The 9,851-nt window shown below is 33.8% G+C and overlaps 1 long non-coding RNA gene across 2 annotated transcripts; it reads right to left on the bottom strand.

The window, feature by feature from the left end:
• Positions 1 to 2,583: 2,583 nt before the first annotated feature.
• LOC118498577 lies at positions 2,584 to 6,279 on the bottom strand. 2 transcript variants are annotated; one of them, XR_004901066.1, is made up of 3 exons: positions 4,891 to 6,277; positions 4,534 to 4,663; positions 2,584 to 3,428 (listed from the first exon to the last, which is right to left on the bottom strand). It is a non-coding gene; the product is annotated as an uncharacterized LOC118498577 (long non-coding RNA). The 2 variants fall into 2 exon arrangements; XR_004901065.1 differs by having other exon boundaries at positions 4,534 to 6,279.
• Between the last annotated feature and the right edge of the window lie 3,572 nt (positions 6,280 to 9,851).

Raw genomic sequence — 9,851 nt, 5'->3', positions numbered from 1 at the left:
AGGCTGACAAAGTGGTATTCATTATGAGGGGGATATTTTATGAATGTCCTGCAGCTCAGTTTTCCTGTAGCACATTCTCACCTACAAACTGAATTCATATGCTGCACTTTCTTTTCTCTGTTTTGTGGTGCCGTTAATTATCAGAGGCCATATCAGCAGCTTCAACTCTTGCAAAGGGAACCACCACAATAAATACAGTGGTGGATTTTCAGATGCACTGGAATATTTAAATCTGATTTTATGTAACTTCAGTATATATGAGTGCCCAATGTGAAGGGAAACATTCTATGTTACAAAACTTGAATCACAAGAGCAGATAGGACAGTGGATATAAGACAAAAGGAAATGTAAATTATTGCTGGCTGGCCCCCAAATTATTAGGACAATAAAGGAAGAATAAACACAGGTCCAATGAGTTTTAAAGTACTGTATAAACAATGTGTCTTTTTTTAAATTTTATTTTAATCATTGTTCAAGTACAGTTTTCTCCCTTTTACTCCCAATCCAGCCCACCCTCCTCACTTCCCTCCAACAATGTGTCTTGAAAACAATCACAGGCTTTGTCCCATTAAGACCCCCAGGTATCAATCTCAAAACAGTCTAAAATGCATGTTCATGTTCAAAGATATTCCCCAGTTACTAGAATGGTACTGCCTTGGAACAGCTGAGCATGAAGGAAACCCCTAGGCAAACCAAGATATAGCCATTGATTGGAATGGCACGTGGACAGGGTAAATCTCATCCACGCTGAATCCTGAATACCTGGGTTGGGGGAGCCAATACTATAATGTGGAAAAGGGGAGAGGCCAATGCATGGGGGGGCAAAAGTAAGTTTACAGTTTGTGTAGAAAATAATACAATAGTTGATAAATAACTAATACAAGAATAAACATTGCATTTCACATACATATAACTGTAAACCTACTTTTGCCCTCCTTGTATCTGTTAGAATAAAGAATGAGGTATCCTGAAGTGCTAGCCGTTTATTTTTTTATTTTATTTATTTATTTTTTATTTTAATCATTGTTCAAGTACAGTTTTCTCCCTTTATTTATTTATTCTTTAGAGAGGGTAAGGGAGGGAGAGAAACATCAATGTGTGGTTGCCTCTTGCACGCCCCCTACTGGGGACCTGGCCTGTAACCCAGGCATGTGTCCTAGATTGAATCAGCAACCGTTTGTTTATCAGGCTGGCACTCAACCACCAAGTCACACCAGCCAGGTCAAGTGCTAGCCTTTTAAATGTGCCTTTCTTCTGCAAATTCAGTATAGAAGCCAGTGTTTCCCCCTGGTTGCTTTGCTCTTCTCCTTGGGTTTTGGCAGGCCCTGGGATCCTGTCTTGCTATAAATCTTTCCCTCTGCTGGTTCTAAGAGTAAAACTGAGAATACAGTGGTGATCATACTAAACAAAAAATTTTCACAGCTGAAAGCTTTTCTGAAGGAAGGGTTAAAATGCTATCTAGAAAGGACCAGGTCCTGGGGCACAAGGGCTGAACCAGCAGAGGCAGGGCTTGGTGAAAATGATGAACATATCCTCTGTCCTGGATTAGATGGGCATGTTCTGGTAAACAGTTTAGGGAAGAAATAGGTAAGTTGTTTTGAAAAAAAATTTACATTGGCTATAGATAAAGGGAGTGAGAGAAAATGAAGAAAGGTTAATTCTGGGATAGGTGTATAGTCCTTAAGGAAAACGTTTTTGCTCCTTTGGATTGGTGTTGGGCAAGAGTCTGGAAAGTTCATGTGTAAGCAAGAAGTTGGGGTTCATGTTGGTCAGTGGTGCTTGGTTATTCTATTTAGATAATGGGGGGAATAGCCACCAGGAAATTAATTCAAAATTCAACATATATTCAGGAACGTAAGTAGCCTTTGTTGGTTTTGCCCTGCAGTTTTTAAATTTTAATTTAAATTATAGTTTACATTCATTATTACTTTGTATTAATTTCAGGTATGTAACATAATGGTTAGACAATCATATACACTACAATGTGTTCCCCCTGATATTTCTAGTACCTACTTGGCACCATACACAGTTAATACAATATTGACTATATTCTCTATGCTATACTTTATATTTCCATGTCTTTTTGTTAACTACCAATTTGTTAAATTTCTTCACCTTTTCCACCCAGTCCCCCAACCTCCTTCCCCTCTTGCTATGCACTTTTTAACTGCTAACCTCTTGTTTCTTCCTTCTGCCTTCCAGCTTGCTGTAATTTAATTTAGTACATCTCAGAATTTTCTCCTTGTCACTTGGATGGTGTCCCCCAGCATACTTTCACCAGGGAATCTGAATGTGGGTGAAATTTGGGCTTCCAGTGTGGACAGGGATTACAAAACATCCTTGACAAAGGCAAAGCAGAATGTTATATACCTAATAATGGGTGTTTTTAAAATAAAATAAGGTCCAAACTTTCACTGGATATGTTAAAGAAGCACTTTTGCCCAGCGTGCAGACTAATAAACTCACTCATATTCTGACCTTTCCTAGCGTTTTCTTTTTTTCCAGTTCAGAATCACTGAAACCTCCCATGTGGTCCCTAGACTTGCCCCTGTTGAACAAACTCAAAAAGTCTGGAGGCTTTGCTAGAAATAAATAATAAAATTTATTCAAGGGTTTTAGGGTTTGCAAACTGGAAACACTGCTAAGCTATAGCCAGAGTCTTCTGGGGGGAAAAAGAAAAAAAAAAAAACAGAAAGAAAAGCTAATAGTTCTTATAGTTAAAAAGTACATGATTGAGAGAAGTCAGTCCTGCATTATTAACCTCTGGATTGGTCCAATATGGTAATTCTCTAGATGACCAGTGGTCTGAATACTGGATGTCGTGGTCTGGATACATGAAAATTCTTTTCTTAATCCTTCAGGGTTATCAGAGGATTACCTAGAGGTTTAATATATATACAGGCATTGACACAGGACTGGAATGTTCATAACTTTAAGCTTTCAACGTGGTTAAACAGAACAGAATAGTTTCCTCATACCTCAACCTATTGAAGTTAGTAATTTAGCAGCTTGATTACAGTGACTCCATTTTATTTCTTCACTCCATTCCTAATTTTCCCTTTTTGATCAGGATTTTTCTCTCTGAAACTATCATAGATCAAACAAAACATTTTTAAGTCCTCGATGCCAAGGTGACAATGCCTTTCTTGGGTTCATTATGACCCTTGGAGGGGGACATAAGCAAGAAATACACTTGCAGTATATGAGTTTATGTTCAACTCAGTATTTGTGTCAATTTCCCTGTTGAAACCTTAAGAAAAGCCCAATTAGGACATTATTGTTATATGTAAGTTTTAAAACAAGTCTCAGTCTTGAAAATAGGTCAGTTCAGTTAATAATTGTCTCTCATTTCAGAAGGCGATGATGCAGGTGGTTCTCAAAGTTGGGCCTATTACTATAAGCAATCAGGTATTTAGTAAGAGGCATCCCTATGGAAATGAAAAGATAAGCAATGGTTAATGACCAATGCAGACTATTATCCAAGCTTCTTATTTCTGAAGGCAGCCAGCTGAAAAGATTTCTAGGTGTTTGGGTTGAAGAATCTTCAGATGGAGTAAAAGGAGAAAGTAACAATGTGACAGATTGCAGATTGAATGTCCCTGGTGATTTTTTCTGCAAGAGGCACTGAGATTGTCCATGTATGAGGTGTTGTGATTTCTCTGAAGCTTATATTAAGTTGTCCCACTTTAGCTTGCACAGCTGTTGAAAAAGAGCAATTTTAATTCTCATGATGGCAAGTCAGAAGGGTGGAAGAAAAATTGCAAATGTTAGTTTAGAGAGTCAGCCAGATGCTGTAGGAGACAAACGTAATTCTGGGCCCAGTCCAATTTATAGGTAGGAAAAAACCCTCAAAAGATAATGAACAACACTAGAATTTAATATTCAGTAAGGTATATTACTGAAACATGTTTTTTTCCCAAAATCACCCTTATTTTTTTTACAAAAGATAGCCAAATTAAAATGAAGGTGTTTCTAAAATAGGTCTATTTTTAATAAACTTCTTCTGCTATTTATGTAGCAAAATATAATTATAGATTTACATTCTGCAGCAAAATTAGTAATTATAGATTTTTAAAAATCTGCTTTGCTGGAATTTTTCATGAAGTATCCTCATATTGAATTTTAAAAAGCCTCTCAAGACCAAAAAAGTCAAGGCAAGGACATGCCATTAAACTTTACCTGCAATACCTATAAATTTGGGTGAGTTCCTTTCCCCGGTCCCAAAGTATCTTGAGTTTCCTGTACCTGTTAGGAAGTAGCCCCTCCTTACTCACCTGGGAAAGCTGCTGGGGACCCTGTAAGTAAGATACCAGGCTAATATTTGCAAGGGTTTTACTTGCCTACATAAGTCAAACTTGGTTCCTTATAGCTCTTTGGTCATATCTGAGTCTATGCACATCTCTTTTAAATATGACATTCCAGTTAAAGCCTTTGTAATATAAGCAATTTCCAATCATGTCCTGTTACAAGGAAAACAGATTCTTATTGAACTTATGCAAATAACAACATTGTCATGAAAATAAGAATACTCACATGGAGTTTCTGGATTCTGGAGTAATCAAGTAGGGAGAAAACTATAAATGTTTCAATTCTGCTCACAAAGGTATAGTTTACCAAATTGTTCTAAGTCATAGGTAGCTTAAGAGAAAAGGTTTTCTTATATCTGGAAAACAAAATATTAAAGAATCAGTAATATTTCAAACAAAATTCAAAGAAATTATAATCATTCTTCAGTTCTTTCAGTCCCTTGTTATTAATTTTGCTGCTGTTGATCTTTTTGTTAACAACACTTTATAAATCCAGCTTTTGCACTAGTTCTCTTAACCATGCCTGGTGATTGAGGGTGTTATGGCTAGTGATAGATAATTTCAGGAAGTGTTCAAGGCTTACCATCAAGGTTTGTATGATTTGCTTAGTAAAGTGGATGCCTCGAACACTAGAGATTATGGAAGATGTACCCCAACTCAGAAACACATTTTCTAACAGCTTCTTTGCCACTGTGAGCACATTAGCCTTTTGGCAGGGGGGAGGCTTCAACCCATTTAGAAAACATACATACAACAAGAACATATCAATAACCCATAATTAGTGGCAGTTGAATGAAGGTCAGCTTAAATGCACTAGGGAGAATGAGTGCAATAAAAAACAAAAACAAACAAACAAACAAACAAACAAAAAAGGGCTTTGGCCAAGGAAGCATGAAGAACAAAGTGGCTGTCTTGTTTTTCCATAGTCTTGTTTAGTTTACAAACACTGTTTACCCATCTTAGTTTCTCTGATTTAGGAGCAGACTGTTGCCATGTTAAAAATAATTCAAGTTGGACACTTAGGGATCATTTTTGCTGAAGCAGAATAGACTTCATCCACATGTGCCACAAACATTATAGATTTTGTTGCTGCTACCTTTACATGAAAGTTAGGGCATTTCCTTGATACTCAGATTCAGTCCTTTTAGTGTAGTGCTCATTTTTTAAGACAGACAACATCTTATGCAAGAACATATCAGACTTCCAGGAATTTCACACATTTTCTGGAATACTTATATACCTATACAGATAGAACACACACACAGGCTTAATATATGAACATAGATTATTATGAAACAATGCTTAATACATTTACCAAAGTAATAATAAAATATTTCAAAGACAACTACAAAAGGTTAGCTCTTACTATTGAGATGATTCAGTTTTATTAAGTAATCAAAGACCTGATTAAGATGACATAAAACACTGAAATAGATTTTGATAGAACAGAGGATCATTGCTTTCTTGGCAGGAAGCTTTTCACAATATCTAATTAGAAGTAGTCCAAAAAAGCTTTGTTCTTCTAGAAGGTGAAGTGGTATGCTCACCACTTCTATTAATATTAGAAGTTAGAATATGTTACTTCTAAACATATTAATAGAAGTCCTAGCCACAGCAATTAAGCAAATATATATTATTCAAATTGTGAAAAAAGAAGTAAAGTATCCCTGTTTGCAGATGACATGATCTTATATGTAGAAAATCCTAAAGACCCTACCAAAGAAATTGTTAAACCTAATAAACAAGTTCAGTAATATTGAAGGATACAAAATCAACATACCAAAGTCATACAAATCTCATTTTTATACAGTAACAATGAACTATCTGAAAAAGGACTTGAGAAAACAGTGCCGTCTACAGTAGCATCAAAAAATAGGAATAAACTTAACCAAGAGAGTGAAAGATCTGTACAGTGAAAATTATAAAACAGTGATGAAAGAAATTGGTAAAGGCACAAATAAATCAAAAAGTATCCCATATTCTTGGATTGAAAAAAATTAATATTATTAAAATGCTTATACTACCCAAATGATCTACAGATTCAATGCAATCCCTATCAAAATTCCAATGGCATTTTCACAGAAATATAATAAACAATCCTAAAATTAATATGGAGATAGAAAATACCTCAAATAGCTCTAACAATTTTGAGAAAGAAGAGCAAAGCTAGAGGATCACGCTCTGATTTTTAACTATATTACAAAGCTATAGTCATCAAGAGTATGGTATTGCCATAAAAACAGGCACATAGAAAGATGAAACTGAATACAGAACACAGAAATAAACCCACGTATATATGGTCAACTATTTTTGACTAAGGCACCAAAAATACACATGAAGAAAGACAGTCTTTTCAATAAATGTTGTTGGAGAAATGGGATATCCACATACAAAGAATAAAATTTGATGCTTATATTAAACTATACATAAAAATCAAATAAAAATGGATTAAAACTTAAACATAATACCTACAAACATAAAATTACTAGGAAAACACATAAGTGGAACGTTTTTTGACATCAGTCTTGGCAATGTTTTTTTGAATAAAATACAAAAAGTAGACTCAACAAATGGAAAAACGAACAAGTGAGACTACACAAAACTAAAAAGTTTCCACATAGCAAAGGAGACAATAAAAAATGAAAAGACCACCCACAGAATGAAAATATTTGTACACTATATAAATAATAGGGATTAATATTAAAAAAATATAAGAAATTCTTAAACTCAATATAATCATCATCATCCAATTGAAAAATGGGCAAAACACCCGAGAAGACATTTTTCCCAAAGACATAAAAATGACCAATGTGTATATGAAAAAATGTTCGACATCAATAATCATCAGAGAACTACATATCAAAAGCACAATGAGATATCACCTCTTATTGGGTAGGATGGCTATTAACAAAAAGACAAAATTTAATAAGTGTTGATGAGATTGTGGAAAAAAGGGAACCCATATACACTGTTGATGGAAATGTATACTGATACAGCCATTTCAGAAAATGGTATGCAGGTTCCTTAAAAATTAAAAAAACAGAATCCCCTTTGATCTAGCAATCTCATTTTTGGGCATATATCTAGACAAAATAAAATCACTATTGTGATGTGATATCTGTACTTCCATCTTCATTGTAGCCATATTCACATTAGCTAAAATATTGAAACAACCTAAATGTCCAATGATGAATAAATATATAAATAACATGTGAATATATATGTGTATATAAAATATATATATATTTTGTTATATAAATAACATGAGTATATATGTGTATATATAATATATATAAATATATTTTGTTAACCCATGAGAAAGAACAAAATCCTGCCATTTACAACAACACAAAAGAAACTGGAGGACATTACACCAAATGATAGAAGCCAGACTCTGAAAGACAAATATTGTATGATCTCTCTTATATGTAGAAAGGATGATTATATATATATATATATATATATATATAGTAACAGAGAGTAGGATATTGCCCAGCAGTGGCTAAGCTGTAGAGGGGAAAGGAAGATGAAAAAAAAATAGAATGGTAGTTTGCCTGAGTCTAGGTAGATGGAGCCAGGAACAGTTATTATTGAATGATACAGAGTTTCAGTTTTGCAAGATGCAAGTATTCTGCAGATAAATGGTGGTGATGGTTGCACAACCAAACGAAATTTAGTATCATTTACCTGTAACTGCAAGATGGTTCAGATAGTAAGTTCTATGTTATGAGTATTTTACCATAATAACAAAATGTAACTATGTGAAGTGATAGATGTTAATTAATTTGATTGTGATAATCATATCAAATGTATACATACATATATTAAATCATCATAAATACATACATTTTGTCACTGTACCTCAATAAAGCTGGAAAAAACTAAAAAGTACATTCTAAAGAAGGTGTTCCTTTGAAGACATCAATAAAACTGATAAGCCTCTAGCCAGGCTAATTGAGAAAAAAGGAAAGAGGACACAAATAATTAATATTAGAAATGAAAGGGAAGAAATCACTACAGATCCTATAAAGGAATACTATGAACAACTCTACTCACACAAATTTGATAAATGAAATGGACCAATCTCTAGAAAGGTACTATTTGCCAAAACCCACACAAAAATAAACAGACAATCAGAGTTGGCCTATATCCATTAAAGAAATTGAAATAATAATCTTCCAAAAGAGAAAGCACCATGTCTGGTTTGGCTCATTGGTGAAGTCTACGAAATTTTTAAGAAAGGAATTATATCATTTTTCTAAAAGCAGAATACTTCCCAGCTCACTCTACAAGGCCAGCATTATTCTAATACAAAAAGCAATGACATTATCAGAAAAATAAAATTACAGAGCAATATCTCTCATAAACGTGATGCAAAATCTTCAAAAAATATAAGCAAATTGAATCCAACATATATTAAAACATTTACACCAAGATCAAGTAGCATATATCCCAGATATTCAAGTTGGTTCAACATTCAAAAATAATTAATGTAAACCATTACATCAACAGGCTAAAGAAAAACATGTGCATGTTCATATCAATAAATGCAAATAAAACATTTTACAGAGTCTAGCACTCAGAATGATAATTCTCAATAAACTAGGAATAAAGAGGAATTTCCTCAACTTGATAATTAATATCTATAAAAACAGACATCTAACATCATGCTTAATGGTAAGACATTCAAAGCTTACCCACTGGTATCAGGTTGTCCTCTGTCACTACTCCTTGTTAACACTGTATTGGGAAGTACTAGCTAATGTACTAAGACAAGAAAAGGAAATAAAAGGTATATTATTTGGAATGAATACAAAAACCTGTCTTTGTCTGCAGATGACTTAATAGTATATGCAGAAAATCTGAGAAAACTAACAAAAAAATATACCTGGAACTAATAAGTGATTATAGCAAGTTTGCAGGGTACAAGGTTAATATGCAAAAGTCAATTGCTTTCCTATATATACCAGCAATGAACATGTGGATTTTAAATTAAAAACAATACCATTTACAATGCAGCAAAATAAATAAAACTTAGGTATAAATCTAACAAACTATGTCCAAAGTCTATATGAGGTAAACTATGAAACTCAAATAAAATCCAAGAACTAATTAAATGGAGAAATATTCCATGCTTGTGTACAGAAAGACTCAATATTGTCAGGATGTCAGTTCTTCCTAACTTGATGTATAGTCTCAATGAAATCCCAATCAAAATCCCAGGCAGTTATTTTATGAATATCAACAAACTGATTCTAAAGTTTGTAAAGCAGAAGCATGATACCCAGTGTAGCCAACACAATTTTGAAGAAAAACAAAGTTGAAAGACTGGTGCAACCTGGCTTCAAAACTTAAAATAAAGCTACAATAATCAAGACAGTGTGATACTAGCAAAAGAATAGACAAATAAATCAAGGGAACAGAATAGAGCCAACAAATAGACCCACATAAATATAAGGAAGTGATCTTTTCAAAGAAGCAAATGCAATACAATGAATTAAGAAAGTTTCTTCAAAAAAATGGTGCCAGGAAAACTGGATATCC

This window comes from Phyllostomus discolor, chromosome X (genome assembly GCF_004126475.2).
Source record: "Phyllostomus discolor isolate MPI-MPIP mPhyDis1 chromosome X, mPhyDis1.pri.v3, whole genome shotgun sequence".
NCBI classification, from domain to species: domain Eukaryota; kingdom Metazoa; phylum Chordata; class Mammalia; order Chiroptera; family Phyllostomidae; genus Phyllostomus; species Phyllostomus discolor.
Note: the sequence above shows the minus strand (reverse complement) of the source record. Positions and strands in the feature narration are given on the sequence as shown.